At 40.9% G+C, this 26,339-nt stretch overlaps 1 protein-coding gene across 6 annotated transcripts in view; it reads left to right on the forward strand.

The window, feature by feature from the left end:
* The window catches only part of LOC146492668 (protein FAM131B-like), a 102,972-nt gene that overhangs the window by 19,521 nt on the left and 57,112 nt on the right, over nt 1-26,339 (forward strand). The gene's annotated exons all lie outside the window — the stretch shown is intronic.

Raw genomic sequence — 26,339 nt, forward strand, 5'->3', positions numbered from 1 at the left:
TAGCTTAATGTTGTTCGTGTGTAATTTACGTTGAGTAGGCTAACCACGTTATTACATTAATGCATGTAAGGTGAACTAGCAAACACCATCATAGCTACATGCGGCTGTCTTCTTGTTTGATGGCAGATACTCCCTTCACCCTGGACAAAAAGGCTAAAATGACCAAAGAAAAAGTGGAAAACAGTTAAACATGAGAGGTTTTTGGACAAAGTTTGTGTTCTCCATTCTTTAAGCACCGGTTTGAGCACCGTTTAAGCACCGGCACCGTTTCAAAAGTACCGGTTTGGCACCGCTATCGGATAAAACCTAAACAATACCCATCCCTAGTTATACTCAAAGTTCAGTGAAGTCTCCTTTAAAAAGGATATTTTTAAGGTCTGTAAATATGCAGCGCTTGTTGAGTTGGTGAGTAAATGTCTTTAATCAGTCAGACTCGAGTATTAATCAAAATAAACCCAGAACTGTGTGGAAAATGCAATGCTGAAATTAAGCAATCAGATATTGTTCAAACTTTAAGAATGATTGGAAACAAGAACAAGGACGTGTGTTTTGTGCCACACAACTGCACAATAGTGCATCTTTGTTAACATCCCCAGATGGTACGGATGTGAACACTAGTGACCTGGGAAGTAATTGCGTTTCACCGCATGAAAGCGTGTTGCATTGTGTAACGGTGACTTCAGATTCTGGCTCAAACGTGAATGGTTGACCTCGGGGATTTGTTGGCAGCTAACCCGTCACAGCAGAGTGGGCTTTTTGGAAGTGGGGCGCTAAAGTGACAAGGGGTGAAGAGAGGTGATGCGCGAAGGCAAACCTGATGTGTTTTGTGGACATTAAACCTTCCATTGGACCCTGAAAATAAAATTATGAACCTGTGAATGAACACAAAGAGGCCTTTAAACTGTCAAACACTCCCTTGTGTTTGTTCTTCTGTCAGGTGTGTTTGAGGTATCACCTTACACAGGAAAGCCCTCATCCCTCCCTACACTAAAAATATTGACTTTTTGATACCACTGTTGACAGACGGACTGACGAATGCTCAGTGCACTAAGTGTGTGTGTGTGTGTGTGCATAGAAAAACACAAATGCACACATTTGATGGATTGTGTGATCTTGCTGCCGAGTCAAAGGGTGACAGATACATGGGATGAGGTGACCAGTCAATAATGTGATTGACGGATTTCCCAGGATCATCTGAGCTGTAAGGCAGAGAGAGAAAGAGAAACGTTTAGATCACATTATCTACATCTGATCTAAGTTATAGAGTGAATAGATCTGCTGGTATAACCGTTTCAGCTTCCTACTGAGGTAAAGTTTTCCGATAAAGGATAAACAAAGAACACATTCCAACACTCTGTGCAGGCACAGATGCTTAGATTGCAAGCAGGACCTATTCACAGTGAGGTAGGTGATCAGACACAGGTGTAGCACAAAAACAATGGGTTTCAGGTAGGGGTGGAGGAAAAAATCGATACTGTGTAGCATCGTGATATTTTGTTTGCTAATAATGTATCGATACAGGGACAGCAGAAATCGATATTTTGTTACAAAAAGGTTTTTGTGCTCTGACTTCAGAGCATGTTGATCCTTTTTCTGAGCAAGAATCCTGACATTCCTTCACTGTCCAAATGTGACAGTTTACTTATTTTAATTTAAGACATGTTTTATTTTAATTAAGTTTAAAACTTTTTTATTTAATGTAAAATTATATTTTGTTTTAATTTACTTTCAAAGTCTTCAGTTGCTGAAGGGGCTGCATAGTTTTCATAAACTGCATAGTTCAGAATAGCTATAATTGTACCAGATGGTTGATTCAGTTAAGTTGGACTAGACTGTAATACAAACCGTTCAGTTTGTCAACAATCAAACTGAAATGAGAGAAAGACTGAGTGTGAGACTTTGATATTAGAGAAAATGAATATTGATAAAGTTTACCTTTATGTACAGAATCTGAATATCGCAAAATATTTTTAAAAATTGCAACAATATCGTATCGTGCGTTAAGTATTGTGATAATATCGTATCGTGGGATGTATGGTGATTCCCACCTCTAGTTTCAGGGTGAACTTTTGTAGGGTGATAGCCCCACATTTGAAGTTTCAGCTCGTCCAAGCCATTTGGACAGTTGTAGAGCGTAACAGTTCAGTTTATATGGTGGGGAAGCCATTTCTTTACAAACCTGGCTTTGCAGACATGGAAGTTGAAATAGGAAAGAACTTTCCAGGGTTTTTTCTTCACAGAGAAATTTCATGGAGAGTCAGGGTGACCATATATTTTAAAGTAACAACCACATCTCCAGTTCAGGTCTGCAGGAGGGTGTTGAACCTACTCCAACTGACATTTGGTGAGAGGGGGTGTACGTCACAGGGCCAAACATTCACATCTACGACCAACGAGCACTCTGGGTGAACCCACACAGGCTCAGGAAGAACAGCTGCATCCATAAAGGTTTTTGATTATGGGGATATTATTTGCATGCATGCCTCTTCCACACGTTGTTGTCTAGACTCTTTCTGCCGCAGCTCTTTACATCACTGCGTACTTTGCATCTGGTTTCTTGACCTTCATTAAGTCTAAGGAGATACCAGGACGGGTATATTTTAATGCACAAAGTCACACTGAGCAAGCTCCCTACATCTCTGTTAACACTTATAGACAACTGGCATGATTTGCAGTCTTCTTGATGATTCTGTTTTTGGGTTTTGCAGGATTTCTTCTGAACTTTGTCGAACAGAATTCTCATGAAATAACATCCAGAGAAGAGCACATGAGGCGCTCATTGTAATGCAAACTCTGCACGGATGAGTCGGCACATTCACTAAAAACTAGCAGGCATGCAGAAATCTGCACAGATCCTCACGCTCACTGTCTGATGACAACATTTTTGTCACTCTGACCTGAGTGTACCCTAAAGGCCTATTGTGTTACGTACGGTTAAATAAAATCAAACATTCTTGCTGAGAGCCACCACAGCACAAACCCTAGCTGTGAATTAATTTAGTCAGACACTGTTCATTAGATGGTGAGTATGAAGTTACTCTTATCATCTTGCTGATGTGTGTAGCCATCTGCCAAAAAGAAATTCCCAATTTAGGAAAACAAATCCTGCTTTCCTTGAAATGGCACCATTAACCCTTTAAAGCCGGTCGGAGCAGCACGCTCCGTTTTGCGTAACTATTTTTAAATCCCTGTAGCTCTGCAACCACGTAAGCTAGCGCAATAACTTTTTTTGCATATGAAACAGGAGGAGTTGTACTTACATCTTATGCCATCAGCTTGTCCTCGGTCACAGTTTCCTTCCACATATAGTTTTGCAAAAACTGCATAAAAAGCACTTGCAGCAACAAAAACATAATATTCCAGAAACACACTTTGCCGATCCGATCAGCTGTTCATAACACTTCCTAGTCCATCAGCACGAACTATCGCATGTCCGCCATGACCTGCCCGAAACCGGAAGTGACGCCATTTTGCGGAAATGTAGTTTTTTACCATCAGGGCCTCATGAGCCTATACTGGTGTTTTTAAAAGTTATCTTTGACTTCATGACTTTCTGTGTCGTTTCTGGGATGCTTAGGACTCATATTGCACTGCTGGAAATAGTTTATTTTGATGCATATGCTGCTTTTTTGCAAATTTGCATTATAATATTTATTTTTGTTTTTCCTGCAGTGTATAAAAATTGGTGTATTTCAAAAATAAAACTATGAAGACACTCAAAATAAATTTCCTGTGGTGGGAAACTATTTTGTGCAACTTTTTTGTATTTACAGTTTTGAGGGATAAGCCTCTTAAATTTCTCTAACTAGAAATATATGTTAAAAAAACAAAAACGATTTTCAATTTTTTTGTAGTTTATTGCACTTTTTTGCAATTTATGTAATTACTATGCACTTAATGCAGACATATTATTAAATTTTGGGCTGTAATGGTTGTATTGATGTATATCAACTTGAAATGCTCCCAAAAATGGCTCCACAGCATGTAAAAATATAATATAAGCTCTGGCGGACTTGGTTCTATGGTAGGTCTTAAAGTGTGATTTATTGTCTGTTCATGCAGTAAAAACGATGGATGTAGTTTCCAGGTCAGAAAAGGAAGCCAATGTGGAAATACCTTAAACCTAAATTCTTTTAAAGCCCAGCAGGGGGCGCCTCCTGTGACCGCTACTTCCACTCCTGTAGACGTCTACGGGGAAAACAGACTTTCCTGATGAGCGCACTTATTTAGGTTGATAGTGAATAACATTAGTTGATAGATTTTATTTATCCATGATACACTCTCGGCTAAGAACGTGTGATTGGAAAGTTGTTAATAAGCATGTACTCGTGTTACTCGTCACATCTAGTTTAATAAAAAAAGAGAAGGTAATGGTGAGAATTATTAAACTTCACTAACCAATGGGTGACATCACAGTGACTATGTCCGTCTTGTATACCATCTGTGAATAACACACCTGCATCTGTTACCTGTACGCCCTTGTATCACGGACCAGCTTTAAATAAAGATGAGGTGTTTATGTATTTTTTCCAAGCGCTTGCATGGAGAAAATGTAAATAGAAAAAAAAGACCACAAAAAATATTTCTGTCAAATGTTTAAATCAGATATCGACGAAACAATTTTAGTACTAAATGAAATGGAAAGTTTTTTGTCAGTCATAAATACATGAAACAAGTACAACTAATGCGTTTTAAATGTACAGAAAATAACCACTCTGGCTGTTTTTAATACACGACGTTATATTGACTACATGTAAGGTGAGCTTTGTGAGCTTTGTCCTTATGAGAGGCATCACCAAATGGAAACCTCCAGGTCCTCTGGGGAATTTGGGGTGGCCCAGACGTCTAATAAAAACCTAAACATGCACGCACGCACACACGCAGTCAGACAGAAGAATGAACGGATGGATGGATGAAGGTATTACCCCGACCGACGAGCTGTAGCGAGCAGGACTCCCTCAGTGTTTGGTGTCGGCTCAGAGCGTCCGCCACTGAAGCGGAGGTGAGTCAGACTCCAGACTTCACTTCGGATCATTGTCACAGTCCGTGTGTCACCTCACACACACACACACACACACACACACACACACACACACACACACACACACCCAGAGCGATAGCAGGAGACAGGCGATGCTCTGCCAGAGAGAGCTGTCAGGACCTATTGTTGCCCGGTCTCACAATACCTACCTTCCTTAGACAGATTGTGTATGTGTGTGTGCTAGTGTGTGTGTGTGTGTGTATTCATGTTCAAGTGTAGTGTCCTCTTTTCTGCCCGGTTGGTCACCTTCACATTACTCTTACCTTTTTGTTCCCTTTCTGCCTTCTCTCCCACCCCTGACTTCTTGGTGAAACTTAAGCCCGACCTTCCCTTGTTCTTCCTCCTTTTCTTTCTATTTTCCATAAATTACAGCGATTCCTTCTCTTTACTCTCTCCCATTCCACTTTAGGGATATTAGACCGATAGCTTCTGTGATTACATCGAGATTCAATGTTGCCTTTATTGTTCCAAGATACTTAGATATGTAAAAACTCAATTCTATATTGGCTATTTGGGTACTTACTAGCACCATGGGCTAACTCTCATGTCAAGCGGTATGCTGTCACAGTGATTTTAATCGTCTTGTGCTTGTTTGTTTTCACTGGGCCTGAAGCACTGCTGCTGTACAGATGGAGAAGAACGCTGAACTGCTTTTAGTCTTAAAAGTCAGTATGTTGGCATTCCTACAGTCAATGTTAACCTAAGATGACATTACATACAAGACAATATATTGTTCCCATCTCCCATGGGTATCAGTCAGAGTGGAGGCAATGTCAGACTGAGGAAGGAAACTCTGTATGAGTTGACAACTTTGCCAAATATCAGGCTCAAGGGGCATCCTCAGGAGGAGACTAACAGAAGTGAATGGATACCAAATTAAATTTATCTGACCTTTGTGACACGTTATTAGAGAGACGGCTAACGGGCATGAAGAAAATCCTCGACATAACACAGAGATAAATACATCAGAGAGTTCATCCACACAACCAAGTGTCCTCTAATGGCCAGTTGGCTATAAGGTTAAACCTGTTAAGTGACCTGTTTTATGTGTGTGTGCATCCAAGTTCAAAAACATTTCTATGTGCAGGTGAGGAGCACACACAGTCCTTGCACAGTAAAGCTGCTGTGCTTCACCTGTTAATTGACAAGCTTGTGTAAGCTGAGGCGATAGGCTTATAAAATGCACCCTCCATGGTTTGTTGGTCTAATTAAAGAGTCATTTATATCATAAACGTTTGCAAAGTGTTGGCCTTTTAGAGACTATTGAGAAAATCCTCCATTAAGTGATCTTTGTGTTTATTGTCACGTCTCCCGGGCTGTGCTGTGAAGTCCTACATCAGCCCTCCCTGCTCCCACACTTCCCTCTCCCACCTGTGTCCCTGTGGTGCAATTTAGCTTCATTAGTCCTCATGGAGCAGTTAAACCACTTTGTAGCATAAATCCACCATTTCACTCTCTTCATCTTCTCCTCCCTCTGTGGTTTTTCACCTTCTCAGTTTTTTTCTTATTTTAAATGGTGACGTTAAAGCTGCACTCATTGATTTTTATACACAAAGACAACCCTAAAGGACAGAAAGAGCAGTATACAGTGTTTTTTTTCTCTAACTGATACTGGAAAAACAGAAACAATGCTGAGTTTAGTTTAGCTGCATATCTTTGCTTTTAGGGGCTCTTTATAGCAAAGACTGGGCAACAGACAGTGTTGGGGAGTAACGGAATACATGTACCGCCGTTACGTATTTAAAATACAAAATATGAGTAACTGTATTCCGTTACAGTTACCGTTTAAAAAGGTGGTATTTAGAATACAGTTACTTTGTTGAAATAAATGGATTACACGGCGGTACTTCCCTGTTTCATATTGTGGCGGGTCAGGACTGTTTGGGTTTTGTTTGACAGCTACGTTCTGTTGTTCCAGGCGGCAGCGTTACGGTTGCCATGGTTACAGGGTGACGCTCTCTCTCTCTCTGCGTGTTTCCTGGGTGAGAGAGCGCCTGTTGTTGTTGTGCTAAGCTAATAGGCAGAATGCTACAGGTATAGCTGTAAAGAATGTAGCATCATAGGCAGTGTTGCCAACTTAGCGACTTTGTCGCTATATTTAGCGAGTTTTCAGACCCCCTAGCGACTTTTTTTCTAAAAGAAAATCGCTAAAAAAAGACGTGAAAGCGCATATCGCTTTTACTCTCAACAAGCAGCGGGTGCTGTAACGCAGTCAGTTCTTCTTTTACTCTTATACTGTTTTGTGGATCAGGTTTAAAACTACTTATAAACACACACACACAAAGTAACTCCACCAGAGTGCCTATTTCGGGTCACTTTTGCCGGTCCAAGCCCGGGTAAAGGAGCAGGGTTGGAATTGTGACATTAAAAAAAACAATAATTGCTAAAAGAAATTTAATTTGTAGTTCTAAATAAACTCTAAATGCATTTAGGACGTTTTTTACTCACTTTATATCTCTTCCACGATGTTATTTCTCTCTCCAACAACGTAGGTTACAATTACATTAGCTTGACCAATTATGCAAATTAGGTGATGACGTCATTTAGCGACTTCTAGCAACTTCTAGGACAGCCAATAGCGATTTTCCTTACTGAGGAGTTGGCAACACTGATCATAGGCAGTGTAGTCCGTGCTGCAGGGAGAATGGACTGCCATACCCGTTATGTGTCTGTGAGCGCGAGGAGGGAGAAAAAGGAAAAGTACGAGCTGTCATCGAGCAAAAACGGGAGCTGGAAGCATGTAAATATAATAATAACCACTGCAGCCAAGAAGAGAGCCTGACGAGCCCAGCTGTAAGTAAGCTATTAAGACTCGACTGTACACCGTGTTCGTGTTTTCCTCTGAAACAATAAGTTCTGTTGGAGCAGCCTTTCAACGCCTCTCTCTGTCTCTGCTAGCAAAGTTGATCCAGACAACAAAGTAAAGCTAGTTTTCGGCTACGAGCCGACACAGAACCCACCGTATTAGCCAGAGGTCCCTTTACTACGGTTCGGAGCCGCCGACCTTCAGTAACAGTAATAAATCACAGCAATAGTACATTCATGTAGTTGTAAACAGCATGATAATATATTAAGTAATCCAAAGTATTCAGAATACGTTACTCTCATTGAGTAACGTAACGGAATACGTTACAGAATACATTTTGGGGCATGTATTCTGTATTCTGTAATGGAATACATTTTAAAAGTAACCTTCCCAACACTGACAACAGAATATGTTATTTTAGATCTGATGAAGAACATTTCCTAAATTGTAATAATACTACATCACATTTCAGTGGGGTGTGTCAGAAGTGTGGGCTCATCTGGGATTTGAACCCAGGACCTCTCGAACCCTATGTGAAAAACACTCCTAGACCAACAAGCCCATGTGTCCACAGTGGTTCTTGGTGTCTGTTCACACAGTTATGTTCTATGAAGTTGCTGTTTGAGCACCGTGATGCTTCCAGAGTAGCAAAACGGTTAATGGAAAACTGTCAGTCTAAGAGTCTGTGTTGTTTCCAGCCTTGAGACTAAGGCTACGTTCACACTGCAGCGAAAGCGCATCAAATCCAATTTTTTTTTGACCCTATGCGACCCATATCTGATCATGGTATGACAGTGTGAACGGCACAAATCCGATATTTTCAAATCCGATCTGGGTCACTTTCGTATGTGGTTCTGAATCCGATACATATCCGATGTTTCAGAAAGCGACTGCTGTTTGATGGTCACGTCGCATTAAATCCGTCTTTACGTCACCGACACAAGACAGACGCCAATTATCAGCGTCGGAGAAGACATCCTGAATGCTTCCTGGCCATCCGGTGAAACTGTTGGGAAGACAACGTTGGAGAAACGTGAACATTTTATTTGTACTGTATAATCTGCAGATTCTGACAGAAATCTGCAGCTATCCTTTGAAGCACCGCTCCTCTAAAACAGCAATAAGGATCATTATTAGGTTATTTATATTATTATGTAAATAACAAAATAACTTAAAGCAAAAATTGGGAAACGTGAAGTCCGAAGTCTTTACATTAAGGACCATCAGTCAAACAATACTGTTTGCTCTGGGTCTAAACAGAGCGCGTTGTGTGTGACGTCTTCTTTTGCGCATGCGGCCGCTTTGAGCGTTCACACTAGAGCGCGTTTGCTGTCGCATTTTATTTGTAGTGTGAACGAGCAGACAAAAAAATCGGATTTGATCAAAAAATCGGAATTGAGCATCAAGACCTGCAGAGTGAACGTAGCCTAAGTACCTTTGTCTTAACAAAAGAAAACTGAGTGATATTGAATAACTTTATCATTTGTACTCTAGACAGGAAACATAAACCTCAGCGTTTGCAGATTAAACTACTGAGGTTGTAAGTTGTCACGCACAGTAAAGAGGTGAAACAGGTTGTGTTGCTTTAGTTTTGGTTGTCTGCTGTTGTTGGTTATGTGTTGATCAATAATGATGGACATATTCTGGTTCACTGCTGAGCAGAAAACACACTGACACTCAAAGATGTGCCATCAACGTTCAAATGTGCCAACACACACAACTGTATTAGGACATGACATTGATGTATGTCCCAATCAAGCAGCATGCTGTTCGAATGGTCCTGAAAGTGCTTTGGAGCAGAAAGAGATTGAGTGCTCAAATCATCCATAGCACAAAGTCTTCAAACTCCCTCTTTCTGACGTAACACACTGTTTTTGTTCTGACAGTAACGTTAATAAACCTGATTTCTTTCTCTGTTCTTGTGTTCAGGATTGCATTGAGGGCCTATGTGCTGAAGCTAGATTACTGGTGCCTTTGACACAGAGATCGAACATCTCTTTATTTGCTTCTCCACTCTTTGTTTACACTGACCATAATCCTTTTGTGTTTCACCGTCGCACATAACAGAAATCAGAGGTGTGCAGGGCTAACATTATCTACAACTTGCACATCATCCATCATCACAAAAAGGTCAGAGAAGCCTTGTACCAACTAGATGTGACACCGCTAAGAAATCTTTGTTTACAGTGAGGCAGGACTCATTATTGTGCTGAAAGAGGGCACTGGCATCATATTATTGGAACGAAAGGGTCTATGTGGGCTGCACCGATGTTTAGATAGCTGGCAGATGTCAGAGAAAGCTTGGACCCAGTGTTTTCCAGCAGACCGTTACCTGTAGCGATGCCTTTCCTGGCTTCGCTTCTCTTCCAAAGGCAACTGATGCACACTCACGTGGCCTTCCATGTGATATAAAAGAAAAACCTGATGGTCATGTGCTCACTGCAGATGCTTTCTGGCCATGCATTGGGGATTCGTTACCATGTTTGCTCCCCTTTCGCATAAGTGAGCCTTGAGTGGCCGTGACCACCATGAGCACCACTTTCACTTTTTCCTTAGTCTTGTTTTAGTGAGTACTAACCAATTCATAGTATAAATGCACTTGCTTAGTTTTCTAGTCCACAGCCAGTTACCTGCTTCCAATACTTCAACTTCAAGGACTGTCTGTTTACTTGCTACCTATATAATATAAACTTTCATTGTTATGCCGATGACACCCAGCTCTACCTTTCTTCTAAACCCAATTCATCCCTCCCACCTACCTCCCTCTCAGACTGTCTTATTGAGATTAGATCCTGGTTCTCCTCCAATTTCCTCAAACTCAACAGTAATAAAACTGAAGTTTTACTTGTTGGTACACCATCTATCCTAACCAAATTAGCATTGAATTAACATTGAAAATTCTCCCACCCTTCCCTCCCCTCAGGTTAAGAGTTTGGGTGTCATACTTGATAATACTCTTTCATTCCAGTCTCACATTAATTACATAACCCGGTCTGCTTACTTCCACTTACGTAATATTAACCGACTCCGCCCCTTCCTTACTCCTCATGCTGCTGCCATCCTTGTCCATAGTCTTATTACATCCCGTATTGATTACTGTAATTCCCTCCTATTTGGTCTCCCTAAAAAGTCCCTTCATAAACTCCAACTTCTTCAAAATTCTGCAGCTCGGATCATAACCCGTACTCCGTTAAGTGCTCATATTACCCCATTTCTTCAGCAGCTTCACTGGTTGCCCGTAGAAGCCAGGATAAACTTTAAAATCTTACTTCTCACGTTCAAATGTATCCATAAATCTGCTCCTTCATATTTGTGTGACCTGCTCCATATCACCACTGTTTCCCGCCCTCTCAGATCATCATCTGCTGTTCATCTTACTGTTCTCACACCTCATCACTGTGGGGAGCAGAGCTTTCAGTCGCTCTGGAGCTCTCTTCCTCCTGCACTAAGAAATATTGACACCCTTTCCATATTTAAGACACAGCTCAAAACACACCTGTTTAGACTGGCTTATTCGCTTTAATGCTGATTTTTATCTGTTGTCACGCTCTGTTTTGTAATTTTAACTTATTTTTTGTATTTTATGACTATTGTTCCTTTTATTAATTGTGTTTTTTGTAAGGTGACCTTGGGTTTCTGAAAGGCGCCCTCAAATAAAATGTATTATTATTATTATTATTACCTAATATACAATATCCTGCTTTAGACATTTAGCAGGTGTCTTTGCAATGAATCACCTGCAAGTGGTTTCATTGGCACGTGTAGTTATTTGTTGGCATGTTCTTGGCATAATCGTCTCACATGGAGATATGTTAGTTAGTTCTTATAGTTTGTTTTCTGCAGAGAAATTAAAGACAATTTGAACGTTTGCATTTAAATCCCAGTTTTCTTTGAGTTGTACCTGCAGCGAGCGGCGCCGGGGTTTCCCGATCAGCTGTCTCTCCTCTTCAGTTATTTACTGATTTATTGGGTATATTTCTGGATAAAAATCTGTTCCGCTGCAGCTTTGAAGACTAATTAAATAAAATTGCCTAAATATCGCTCTGCCTCCCTCTTTCATATGAGCATATTTCATTAGTTTAAAAGTAAAAAAAAGAACAGAAATGTGCTGCCAAGACTGCAGCAGATTGACTGAAGTAAAAACTGTTCTTGGCTAAATGAAGCGTGCAGCTGCAGCAGAGCTTTTGGCAGACGGCACTTCTCTGTCATCCACTGACGTCTCCGATTCGTTTCCTTGAGACCTGCTTTGTTGCCAAACAGATTAGGCGCAGCAGCATCAACATCTACACCGATGCCTTTGTAATCTTCAGACTACAGAAGAATAGCCTGAGGAACAAGCAGCAGGAGCTGTGTAAGCACATCAAGATTCAAACAAAAAGAGCTGCTTTGCAGGGCAGGAAATATAAGCTGTAAATGTTTTTATTCATCTGTGAATAGTTTGTTTAAAAATAACACTTTTAAAAGTTCAGTTTAATTGTTTTCTTCTCATCTACACGCTTATTTACTCCCCTTCTATTTGTGCGACTTGTAACAAATGCAAACGAATGAATATTGTTTTCCAATCCTAATTATCCACTGCTGATTATTTCCTAATTAAAACAAAACTGATTATCACAGTTAACAAAAACATGGCCTTTCCTAGATATGAAGAACAGCATCAATGGCGGTAGCTGCTGTAACACAAATCTATGAACGACACCGAAGGTCACGATGAAGACGGCGGCTCGTTTTGTATCTGATGGTCATTTGCTTTTGTTCGACTGCGCTGCAGAGTTCGGGTACGTGCACAAACAGAAACAACCTTTTCCTCAAAGGTCAGTAGCCTCACACATACTGTAGCAAACCTCAGAGGCGCCGGGCTGCGTGTTTCACAGGCTAACGAGCAAACATCACGCCGCAGCTCCACACTGTGTAATTCATAATCAGACTCGCAGTCAGGTTAATTACCAAGTACAATGCTCGGCAAAGGATTTAGCATCCATTGCCTCGCTGTTTCAGTAAAACCGGTTACATAATTACACAAATGGATGTAACGCCTGTTTGTTGGGTGGATCTACTGCAGCACGGCGGTTACGATTGCGAGTTTGAGCAGAATAAATTTGAATTTGGGAGCCTGATTATATGTCAGAGAGTCAACAGAAAATGAATCTGCAGTTTGATCGTTCTGATGACCGCTGACAGTTTTGTAAACACTGCTTAAATTCAGCATTTCAACTCTGTGTTGTGTTTGTAAACTGAAAGTTCGGCGGCTATGCTTCACTTGTGTCCTGATATTTTAAAAGATCAGCTGACTAATACAGAAAATAAACAGCAGATTAACCAACGGCAGAAATAAAGTTTTACATAAATGATGACAATGGGCACATAACGTCAGAGGTGCTGTTTGTTGAAACATTTTTAAAATCCATGACATCAGGAAGTGTCAGTGAGAATAATCTAATATACAGAAGAAACCTGGTAGCAGCTATTTATAAATATGAAAAAACTGCAACAAATACAGCTTAACATGCAGAATATACAGCATGACATACTACCAGCTTTTCAGTAAAATAACATGCCGGCTTCGTCGTTTTCTTTCAGTCGATACAACCGTGCTGAAGTCTGGAGCGTTCTGCAGAGCGTCTAAGCCACGTCGCTGGGAATTCTGTAGCTTAGACAGAGAAGGGTTTATAGCACTTTTTCTCGCAAGTGATGGCAAACCCAGCAAATCCTTTGTAATGACATGTGGAGATGCTTACAGCTTTATACGGTCGTTATGGTGAATAGAGATAAATGACTGATGATGGAAATGGGCAGGAGCAGGAAAACAATGAGCTAAAGTGGCTTTTTGTTGTCTGAGTTTCATCTAGCGTTAATATCAGTCTGCTCTCATTCAAATGTTGTGCGTTCTTGGTGGGATTTCACATCAGCACCTGCATTTATACAAGTAGTGGTTGTATTTAGAGTTGGTTAAAGTCACCTTTGATGGAGAGAGACTGGATAGCAGGGCAAAGTCATTTCTTTTGCTTTAGTTATCCTATAGATTCAGATACACGATGTGTTTCACAGAAAGGAGAACCAGTGTTTGTAATGATGATATTTCACTTGAAAGTTTGTTTGTGATCTAAATAAAACAGCGACCGCAGCTCCAACTCCTTCATTCTCTGATTGACGCACTGCCTTGTTCTCTCTGTGTGTTCAATCGATTTCTCAGTGCCCGCTAACAAAAGACCCAGAATAGCTGAGCGAGTGAGCAGCGCCGCTGCTGCTGAAAGTTTTCTCCCCTTTAATTCAACATTTACTCTTCTAACTGTAATTTCACCACCATGGTTCACCAGCTAGATGCTGAATGAAATGCAGTAGCTGTGTTATCATATTAGAATTATTTGCTGCTGATTAAACATTTTCAAGAGAAGATAGAATATCTGCTCTGTGCAACCGTCAGTCTGAAATATTTTTCCTGTTGCCATCTCAGTTTCTGGAGACAGAAGTGACCACATTTGGCTAGACAAACGGAGAATGTAAGTCACTTATCAATCACAAGGTAGCCACTGCTGATTATGCCCTGCTTTTTTATTTATTTTTCTCTGAATGGGTCCACAATTTATTAAAGAAACATCATGTTGTAATAAATCCGACTTGTACGGAAGAGGATTAGGGCCACTGGGGAAAAAAAAGTGGGCACGTCTTTTTTTTTCTTCTTTTCCTGAATTCTGAGAATGAAGTCAGAATTCTGAGATTAAAGTCAGAATTCCGAAAAAAATAATTTTGATGAAAAAGTCAGAATTCCGAAAAAAAAAATAATTTTGATGAAAAAGTCAGATTTCCGAAAAAAAAATAATTTTGATGAAAAAGTCAGAATTCCGAAAAATATAATTTTGATGAAAAAGTCAGAATTCCGAAAAAAATAATTTTGATGAAAAAGTCAGAATTCCGAAAAAAAAATTATTTTGATGAAAAAGTCAAAATTCCGAAAAAAAAATTATTTTGATGAAAAAGTCAAAATTCCGAAAAAAAAATTATTTTGATGAAAAAGTCAAAATTCCGAAAAAAAAAAATATTGATGAAAAAGTCAGAATTCCGACTTTTTTCTCAGAATTCCGAATTTTTTCTCAGAATTCCGACTTTTTTCTCAGAATTCTGAATTTTTTCTCAGATTTTTTTTCCAGTGGCCCTAATCCTCCGTAGACTTGAAACCAGTGACCTGAACCACAAACATGAGACAAACATTTGTTGACAGAATAAATCAAGTGAAAACAGGCTGTTTCCCCCGTAGACTTCTATACAATGTGTCTTCTTTTTAGAGTCACAGGTGTTGCCCCCTGCTGGCCGTTAAAAGAACCTGCAGGTTTAAGCCACTTTCACTTCCCAGACTATGAGGCTATGTTCACTCTTTTAAAACAGCACATGCTTGTAAGGACACAGACCTTGTTTCTTAAAAATGATTCAGCCCTACAGATGCTAAAAAAGAAGTTGAAGTGTTAATGGTCATTAAGTCGTCTGACACTGACTGACACTAATGACTGCGATGTACGCTGCAGTCCCTCCTGGTATTGCAGGGAACTCTGGGTAAATGTCCATCAAATGGCACCAGGGTGATCACTGATACCGCCAGCTGTTCCGACTTACACATATTAGTCCAAGCAGCTGTGATTATTTCACAGTATGCCACTGTGGGCCTTGCATAATAGTGACGGCTTTGATTTATTCCACAGATTATCTCGCAGTCTCACTTTTGTGAGTGCAGTTTTCTTTCTCACTGAAAATATAAATGTGTGCATTATTTCAATGATTGTATGTTACAGGGAATCTTTAATTTTGGTAATTAGACAAATAACTGTTTAGGATGAAAACTGCAGGTTCTCAGGTTTGTACAGATGTGATGGTGTCAGTAACATTAACCTCCTTGGACCTGGCGTCCACATATGGGGACATCACATTTTGGGTTGTCTAGACCACAATACTAAATTTTACTCTTTCAAATGAGCCATATTGCTCAAAGGGGCACAATTGTTGTTTCTCATTTTGTTTTTGTACTCAGGAAAAATGCTGCTGTGTTCAGACACCAAATAAAAAGTTTTGCACATCATTACTCAATCGTGACTTTATAGTGTTCTGTCGACAGTATAAAGCCCAAATAGCAAAGAGAAATTAAAAATGCATGCCATGAAGGAGTTTGGTCTTAGGTCAGGGGTCTGCAACCTTTAACACCGAAAGAGCCACTTGGACCCGGTTTCCATGCAAAAGAAAACACTGGGAGCCGCAAATACTTTTTGAAATCTAAAATGAAGATAACACTGTATATGTTGTTTTTTACCTTTATGCCTTGTTTGAAATTGCCTTATGAAATCCATGAAGTGCTACAGAGAATTTTATTTATGTAATTAACACATTTTGAACTCTTAAAGAAATATAACAAAAGGAAAGACACCCAGCTGAACTAAAATGATCCAGCAAACAAAAACTGTTGTGAGCCGCCCCCGTTATATCGCCTTTGTGCTTTTGGAGCCTTGACCTGACTTTTAAAAAATAATTGGAAAAAAAAGCACTATGCTGCTAAAAGATGAAAAATAGATATTTGCAAAATTCTCCCTAAATATGTATTTTACCTGGTTAATGTGGGTGGGGGGGCGTGGTAAAATAATAAAATATAATTTTCTTTTTATATTTCAATATCACAATAATCTTCCAATTTAGAACTACAAGTTAAAAAAGAACTAACATAAATAAAATACACTTCAGCTAAATACTTCTAATTTATTTTCCCAAACCACGCGGAGCCGCACTATAAGGACTAAAGAGCCGCAGGTTGCCGACCGTCTTAGGAGGTTAAATAACAGAGATTTCTTTGTGTTTTGCCACAACAACCACCTGCTGACATGAAGTTTTCCCTGCTCTTCTTTCTTCCTTTCATTCCCATATTTTCCTCTGGCTCTTCTTCTGTTTACCTTTTGTCCATCTTCCCAGCAGCCCTGCTGCTGTCTCCCTACAGCCAAGCGGTAAAACATTAAATGGTTACAGCAGTCTAGTAGTTTATGTCACAACTAGACACCTTTTGTTTCCACACAACAGAAGCATCTCCCTGAACCTAACCTAAACTATTCTGAATGATAATGAATAATCAAATGTATTTGTAGTGTAAATATCTTGTCCCCTCAGGGACTGTGGTCTCTGAATGATGTCACAACCTCCAACTGTTTACTGTGGATTTTTTCTGGCCTTAAAGAGAGAAAAAACTTTACTTTGTAACCACAGACATGACCAATAACTAAGTATGAGACTGGACTATTTAAAATTCCTGTCCAGAAACACAACTTAATAGATTAAATGTCATGAATATTTCAAGATCCCCTATGAGTCTGTTATTACCCAGTGTACCTAAATACCTCATCCCCTGAGCTCTCAACGTTTCCTCCTGTCAGACTCTCCGAGTCTTCAGCTTCCCTTTGTGTCTTTCTCCTCACTCTCTCCTTCCTCCACCACGTCTCCAGCAGGGAGCTCCATCAGCTCCTGAGGTCTCTGCTGTGTGTGTGTGTGGTTGTGTTGTGTGGAGTAAATGGCCTCCAGGATCCCCAGGGCTGCATCTCAAATGTACTCACAGAGAAGCAGAGTCATGACTAAGACTGCATGCCTTTCATTAACAGAGCGAGAGAGAGAGCGAACGTGTCTAACAAAGTTGAAAAAGTCAATTTATTCCTCTGAATGTGTCTAAGACTAAGAAATGTTTGCATTGTGTGGGTCAGAGTACACGTCAGAGTACATGCGTGGGTCAAAAGTCAGTGTTATTTTGTTTACATAAGAAAGACGTTTTAATAAAATCTGATCACTTTAATTCTGTAAACACCACAGGACATGGTGAACAGTGTATTGTACCTACAGAGTATTTAGATAACTTACATTTTTTACAATATTAAATTTTCATCCTCTTCCAAGTTGAAACTGTGCGTGGAGCCCGTTTCTGTCTGCTCCATGCTGTCTGATTTCCCGCTAGTCTTGAGAGGCGATTATCTGGAATCCTACAGAGAATGAATGTGCGCAGCCCATTTAGCTCCGTTTACTGGTTTAGATGTGCACCATTTCAGTGAGCTTTGATGTTTACACAATCGCAGAGAATGAAACAGTAGCTGTGTCCCAAAACGTCGGCTGCATCCTCAGGAGGCCGCATTTGAAGGCCGATTACGTCACAGCCAGGCGACGAAGGCTGTCCCAATTTGTCGACTCCTTCAAATGCGTCCTTCATTTCCCCGAATTTGAAGGATGGGTAGGGTGTGTCCTTCGTGGCCTACCATATCCCAGAATTCATAGCGCGGCCCAGCCAAATTCCAGTTTCCAACAATGGCGGCCGCTACTAAGTTTTAAAATTACTCTTACTAATCTTTCTGGGTCACAAAATAAACTTTTAACATATTTTCAGGCGAGAAAGTAGCTGTGTAAACATCAAATATCTGCTCGGTTTATCAAGACATCGCATATTTGCAAAAGTGTGCCGACGTTTTCGGAGACGTCTGTTACCCACCAGCTTGATAGCAAGCCGGGGGGTTCAATGGTCACTCCAGCCGGCGAGAGCAGCGGACTCCCTGCTTCATCGTTTTCAGACCCCCGCTCGCTACTTGCCACGATCGCTACGGGGCGATCGTGGCTCAAGAGTTGGGAGTTCGCCTTGTAATCGGAAGGTTGCCGGTTCGAGTCCCGGCTTGGACAGTCTCGGTCGTTGTGTCCTTGGGCAAGACACTTCACCCGTTGCCTACTGGTGGAGGTCAGAGGGCCCGGTGGCGCCAGTGTCCGGCAGCCTCGCCTCTGTCAGTGCGCCCCAGGGTGGCTGTGGCTACAATGTAGCTGCCATCACCAGTGTGTGAATGACTGGATATGTAAAGCGCTTTGGGGTCCTTAGGGACTAGTAAAGCGCTATATAAATACAGGCCATTTACCATTTACTCAGGTTAAACATGATATAAGTCACTCGGATAACTTAAAAATGTAATTGTTTGCCTTTTTTCGGTGTTTTATTTGTTCCGGAGTAAATCAGTTTGGCTGAGATCAAAGTTATTAGATTAGATTAAACTTTATTAATCCATCGGGTGGGTTCCTCCTTGGTTTTCACACAGCTGAATAAACGTCAAACAGAAAACTGATTAAACAGAAGTGTGAGACGGTCGAGAATTTACACCAGTGTCCTGTTATATTTTAGATAGCAAGGAGCAGACGGCCGAGTTTATTAAACTCCACCGACACTAGACCGTCCAATTTCACAGCCTCGCACTTCCAGCCTTCTCGGCCTTTGAAGGACCCGGCCAACGTAGACCGCGAAGGCCGGGTCCTCCGAAGGATGCAGCCGACGTTTTGGGACACAGCTGTTGTGTGAAGGCCTGCTGCATTAACAGCTCGATGTGTTTAAATCAGTGGTTCTGAACTCGGGCATCAGTAGTTGTGCATGGAGCCGCTGCAGGTGAGGTGAAGTCATACTGAATCAACATGACTTTTCTTTGTTTAAGACACAAACCTTTAGTCTTCATCTTGTTTTATTAGTAATCATTTAGAACATTATCACATTTTTATCAGTAATTATTAGTAATGCTGTTGAATGGTGAGTTAGAGAGTCTGGATTCTCACCCTATGGGACTGACTCGAGCTCCACACTTTATTAAAGAGACATTTCTAAACAAATACAGCGGTCCCTCGTTTATCGCGGGAGTTACGTTCTAAAAATAACCGCCGATAGGTGAAATCCGAAGTAGCCAACTTTATTTTTTTCAATTATTATGGATGTTTTAAGGCTGTAAAACCCCTCACTACACTTTATACACTTTTCTCAGACAGGCATGAACATTTTCACACTTTTCTCTCTTGTTTAAACTCTCAAACACTCAGACTCTGTGAGAGAATTCAACATTAATGAATCAATAGTATGGAAGTAGAGGAAGCAAGAAGAATGAGTTGAGTAAAGTTTGACTTATCTGACTGTTTTGTTCGCTTAATGCGCCTTATGGTCAGAAAAAAAACGTAACTTCTACCTTCCTTTAGCATGTCCAGAAGTCCAACTTTTTGTGCAACGGTTAACATCTTCCTCTGCCTTTTGGGCGCTATCGCAGGTGCCTTTGACGGTGCAAAACGTTTCGTCGACATTGTTGTTTCTTGGGGAGAAAACCTGCAAACATACAGCACTTCAGCGTCACGCTGCTAGCGATTGAAGATTTATGTAAATTTGACAAGCTGAACGCATTCTGTCCTGTACAGGAGACACGGGAGGAGGAGATTGATTGACAATGGTCTACAGCCAATCAGGATTCAGAACACAATGCGCTGTAAAAAACAAACAAAATAAAACTGCACACAGCGAGGCCATGAAAGGTGAGGGATGACTGAAAGACGTGCAGTTAGTAGGGAAGGGTTAATGGTAGGGCTGCACGATTTTGCATAAAATGATTTCACGATTTTTTGGCTTAGAATTGAGATCACGATTCTCTCACGATTTTCTTTTCCAGTATAAATATTTATTGCACTTATTAACTGCACATCAACTTCGTAACAGTTGAGACTGAACATAAAAAACAATAAATAAACATAAAAACAACAAATGTCTCACATTTTGTCGTTGCCGCAAAATGTTGTACTGCTTGAAATTGCGTCTCCACCGTTGCTCGACGCTGCGTGTATAGAGCAGGTAGTGCAACGATAGAAAAATAGTTGCGGGACGGCACTGTGTAGCGTTTGTCTAGGGTGTTGATCATTTTCCTAAATCCCTCGTTTTGCACAGTGTTGATGGAGCCATATCTTTGGTCAGGTGATAAGTAATAGCCTCCGTAATTTCTTTGTGCCTGCGGGAGTTTGACGGGTATAGGGAAGCGCTGTATAAGGTTCCCGTTATTGATGTTTGGGTGGTTGACGGGGACGGATTTTCTCCTGTCACTTCCTCGTCATCCCTGACGTGCTCTGTTGTTTTTTCCTGCTAATTTTAGCAGCCAGCTTCTGTATCACGTGGTATAAGCTCCGCCCTTGTCATTTGTTGAGCAGGAAGAGTGAGCGCTTGTTTTCATGCAGATTACGTCCCGGATCAAAATGCGGTACAATTGTCGTCTTTTTTTTTTTTTTTTAAATCGTTGTCATTTGGAAATGTACGGAGCCCCGCAGGGGACATGGGAGAAAAAAAAATTCTCCCACGGACTTTTGCGAGATCTTGCAAAACAAACTCGGGATCTCGCAAAAGTTTTAGCCGCATTCTTCCCGTTAGCTTCGAGCTAACGGGAAGAATGCGGCTAAAACTTTTGCGAGATCTACTACAGCCGGGAGGAACACCGCTTTCCCGGCACATCGTGCCTCGACCTCCCGGTCGGCTTCGAGCCAGCGTCCGAAGAATGTGGCTAAAACGTTTGCGAGTTTGTTTGCGAGTTTGCGAGTTTGTTTTGCGAGATCTCGCAAAACTTTTGCGAGATCCCGAGTTTGTTTTGCGAGATCTCGCAAAAGTCCATCTTAATTTTTTTTTCTCCCATGTCCCCTGCGGGGCTCCGTAGAAATGAGATCGCACATAAGTATGAATTGAGATCGCGATTTTCTAACGATTAATCGTGCAGCCCTAGTTAATGGGAAACACTAAATGGCCTGCAAGTGTTAATGTGAGTGTGGATGGTTGTCTGTGTCTACGTGTTAGCCCTGCGACAGACTGGTGACCTGCCTATCCTTCTGGGACTGATGTAGACCACAATTCACAAAATAAACATCATGTTTGATTCAGTAAGACGTGAAACTAGAAACTGAGATCATAAAGTCATCAGGAAAGTTTTTGCTAAGATCCCAACAGAAAACAGAAACAGCGATCATTTTCCTATGGATGTCTGCGCAACTGGAAATCTTTCTGTAACCACAGGAGTCGCCCCCTGCTGTCCAGGACAATTATTGCAGCTTTAAGGCACATCTACACTTCCATGAAACATCTGTGTTTTGGAATAAAAATAATTATTAACACCTTTTTCCCTCAAGTGGAGCTTGGTGAGCACTAGGGTCTTTTGTAACTGAATCAATTGCTTTTAGCACCTTCGTGTCCCTCGACATAAAGTGTTGTCCACCCCTGAACAAGAGCAAAAAGCTACACCCTCCCTACACCTTTGGCCTGTGTTGGTACTCCTCGGAGACAAAACTTAGGTCTCCATTGAAGTTATGAAGGCTGAGTTATTTTTAGACACTGTCGTGCTCGGGACCAGTGAGGCGGAACCAGGGAGAGAGTTTAAAATCGATGCAGACAGCGTCGGTGTGCGTGTTGGGCCATATGTTCAGAATGCGATACATAAGAAATGTCGGCTCTTTGAGCAACGTAGCCTGATAAGTGAGTCCAATCTGCCTTATTGATTACAGCTGTTAAATCCACTTCAACCAGCCTTTCACGAGGAGACGAGAGAGCTGACGCGCTAAAGGAGGATTTCGAAGGTTTAGGCAATGAGCTGTTCTAATGATGAGCGTACAACGCCCAGGATTACTCCTCAGATTGATATTCAACAACTTAGGCAATTTTCTTCATAAGCACTCTCATCCTGACTTCTGCTAGCTGAAGTTGGACTAATTTCACAGCACTTGACTTGAAGTATTTTAGTCCTCCTGCAGCCCTTTGGATCAAACAGGAGTGATTTTATCTCAGTTCTTTCTACCAAAAGATATTACAGATGTAGGTTATAATCTGTGTTAACAAGGGGGAGCCCCCTCCTTTCAGCGCCACTTAATTCTAATATCCTTCAATATCCCAGGCATCACTGACTCATACAGGTCACGCCCTCCTGTGCCAAGGCACGGCGTGGATAATTAATCTAATTTTAGCGCTGGCACTCGGTGATATACTGGACAGAGATTTGCTTCTCAATCATCTTAATGCTGCAATAAAAGATGAGGCTTCCAAGAAGGAAGAAAAGACTTTTCCGTGCACTTCTGTTCCCTGCTTATGACTCATATCCTGTTTTTGTTTATATATTTAGGATGTGATGCTTGCTACGTGAAACATACTGCGACAAACTGACTCAGCGACTGCCACAGTGTTCACACAAGAAGACCAAGGTCGTTTATTAAGGTTTAGCATAGCGCATGTATGCATATCCCTTTCATAAAATATATGATTGTTTTATTTTTATTAGCATTTTGGTTGCTGGTTATATCATTAAATGTACGCACTTTTGTGCTGGAATATAAAATAAATAAATGAGCTAAAAGCTTGATGCCAGCTGGTGCTGAGACAGAGAGTGAGCTTAGAGACAAGCTTTTACGATCTTCAGGGCACAGGATGACCAGGTGAACCACATTAGCTGACAGCCCTCCCAAGGCTCCTGAATCATAACAGGAGCATCAAGGACAGCTTGCTGGAAAGAGCGATTCATATTCCCGTTAACATGATTTAGAGCTAAAGAAGTCTCTGCTCAGCCCTCTGTCTCTGTAGCCCCGTTTTCACCGTCTGTATCACTCTTTTTTGTATCAATACAATCTGCTGAGAATGATTTGGTTTATTATTGACCTGAAATACTGAACAGCTTTGTGCTGTATTCAGGATCTAACTATTTAATTTTATTATCCAGTAACACTGGTCAACAAGCACTTTGCTCCTGGGATTCTTTCACCTGCACCTTGGACTAATTTTACTGACTCAAAATCTAAAAACCATTTTCATCTAGAACATCCTGTTTTGTTATTTATGAAGTATTGGACAGCTATTATAGCCTGACGGAAACGTGATGTGCTTCAGCGTTTAAGAAATACATTTAATTAATCAATTAATTAAATTAAGGAAGGTGTCTTTATTGGTCCTGACATCTATGACCTGATGCTTGACAATTAACTCAAAAGGAGCTGAAGCCTCCTGAAGCAGCAGCTTGGAAGCTTTCGTGCAGGTTGTCTGGAATTTCCTTGGCAATTATAGAGTAGAGAACTGCGCCGTGTTTGCCACTGAAGACGCACTTATTCCATTCTTGTTTGACTTTTTTCCACCAAAATTTGGGCGATGTCAGCAATGCGAAAAGGTTTCATCAACGTATAAAGGTGATGAAAAACCGATATCAGGGAAAATGCAATCAAGCACGATGGCTGATGAGACGGACGAGCAGTACAAGCGTAACAGGAAGCGCCTCATTTTTTACCTGGTTTTCAGTTAACATGCTTTAATATTTCTCTGGCATCGTCAATATACAGTGCAACGCATTAATAAACAGTGTTGGGGAGTAACGGAATACATGTACCGCCGTTACGTATTTAAAATACAAAATATGAGTAACTGTATTCCGTTACAGTTACCGTTTAAAAAGGTGGTATTTAGAATACAGTTACTTTGTTGAAATAAATGGATTACACGGCGGTACTTCCCTGTTTCATATTGTGGCGGGTCAGGACTGTTTGGGTTTTGTTTGACAGCTACGTTCTGTTGTTCCAGGTGGCAGCGTTACGGTTGCCATGGTTACAGGGCGACGCTCTCTCTCTGCGTGTTTCCTGGGTGAGAGAGCGCCTGTTGTTGTTGTGCTAAGCTAACAGGCAGAATGCTACAGGTATAGCTCTAAAGAATGTAGCATCATAGGCAGTGTAGTCCGTGCTGCAGGGAGAATGGACTGCTGTACACGTTATGTGTCTGTGAGCGAGGGAGGGAGAAAAAGGAAAAGTACGAGCTGTCATCGAGCAAAAACGGGAGCTGGAAGCATGTAAATATAATAATAACCACTGCAGCCAAGAAGAGAGCCTGACGAGCCCAGTTGTAAGTAAGCTATTAAGACTCGACTGTACACCGTGTTCGTGTTTTCCTCCAAAAACAATAAGTTCTGTTGGAGCAGCCTTTCAACGCCTCTCTCTGTCTCTGCTAGCAAAGTTGACCCAGACAACAAAGTAAAGCTAGTTTTCAGCTACGAGCCGACACAGAACCCACCGTATTAGCCAGAGGTCCCTTTACTACGGTTCGGAGCCGCGGACCTTCAGTAACAGTAATAAATCACAGCAATAGTACATTCATGTAGTTGTAAACAGCATGATAATATATTAAGTAATCCAAATTTGGATTACTTAATATATTATCATGCTAATGCTAAAAGCTAAAAGCTAAAAGCATGATAATATATCAAAAGTATTCAGAATACGTTACTCTCATTGAGTAACGTAACGGAATACGTTACAGAATACATTTTGGGGCATTTATTCTGTATTCTGTAATGGAATACATTTTAAAAGTAACCTTCCCAACACTGTTAATAAACATATTAATAAATTTGGTGGGAAAAGTCAAATTCAAGCACCACATGAATAAAGTCATTCCTCGATTTACAGAAAAATAATTCATTACTGCAGAATGTTGACACTTGGTATAAATCTGTCATTGGATGCACATTACTGTGGCATTTTCTACTGCCTGCTTACTGTAATCTCTGAGCTGGCACACTACATGTACAACTTCAGGCACCTGCAGTACTGTGCAGAAGTCTTGAGCCACCCTTTCTTCATATTTTGCTTCCAGTTAGTCTTTGAAGCCTCAGTCCAGTCCTCGGACTTGACCATTTTCAGAGAAACGCTTTCGTTTTTTTGTTAGGCCACTTGACACTGACCTATGAGTCATTTAAGCACACAAAAAGGAATCTATCTCAAGGCATACATCAGTGTTATGTCTACAGACTTCACAAAGGAGCAAAGAAGCAATTTAAAGTTTTAGCTTTTGGCATTTTGTTATGGCAGCCTGTTAAAACAGCACAATTTCTTCCTGTTTCTTTAGTTAAATATATATTTAAAAAAATGCCAACGATAATACAGTTTGACAAGCATAAAATGGTACGTTTGCACCAACAAGTTCATTCTCAGACAGCTGAAAACTTGGCATATCCTGGCATGGTGTGCAGTGTGTCCTTAAGACTATGTGGGTAAACTGGACAACTGGAGGAGGAATTGGCAGGTCATGTCCTTCAGGATCTGAAAGAGGCACTTAGCTCTTCTACTGTTCACAGAAGCATGATCAGAAATGGTCTCAATGGAAAGGTTACCGTCAGGACGTCATTCTTAAGGCTGGAGACCAGAGAGAAAAGGCCGAGGTAAACTACACAAGATCCGGGTGGAAAATCAGTGGCAGCAGGTTTTATAGAGCGATTGATCCAAATGTAAAAATTCTGATTCAATTTACTGTCATTGTGAATGACAAAAAGTACTATCAGATTCTTTCTCAGATTTCCACCATGCATTACAATCTGGAAAGCATCTGATTGGCAACAGCTTTATTTTTCAGCATGACGATGATCCCAAACACGCTGCCAGTGCATTAAAAAGCAGCCAACATCCAAAACACAGCTTTGGATGTCCTTCAAGAAGCCTGGGAAATGAGTCCTGAAATGATAAGAAATCATATCTAAAAGATCTTGTCTTGATGCACGCTCAATTATCCAGGTAAGGAAACCCCAGAAAGTCGATTCTGTTCATCTGGACGTTACGTTTTCAGTGGTAGAAAACGTTAAATCCAGATGAAAAGAGTTCAGACTATTAATTTTCAAGCTCATAAAACTGTCCTTTTGCCTTATGCACTGT

This window comes from Neolamprologus multifasciatus, chromosome 22 (genome assembly GCF_963576455.1).
Source record: "Neolamprologus multifasciatus chromosome 22, fNeoMul1.2, whole genome shotgun sequence".
Classification (NCBI taxonomy): Eukaryota; Metazoa; Chordata; class Actinopteri; order Cichliformes; family Cichlidae; genus Neolamprologus; species Neolamprologus multifasciatus.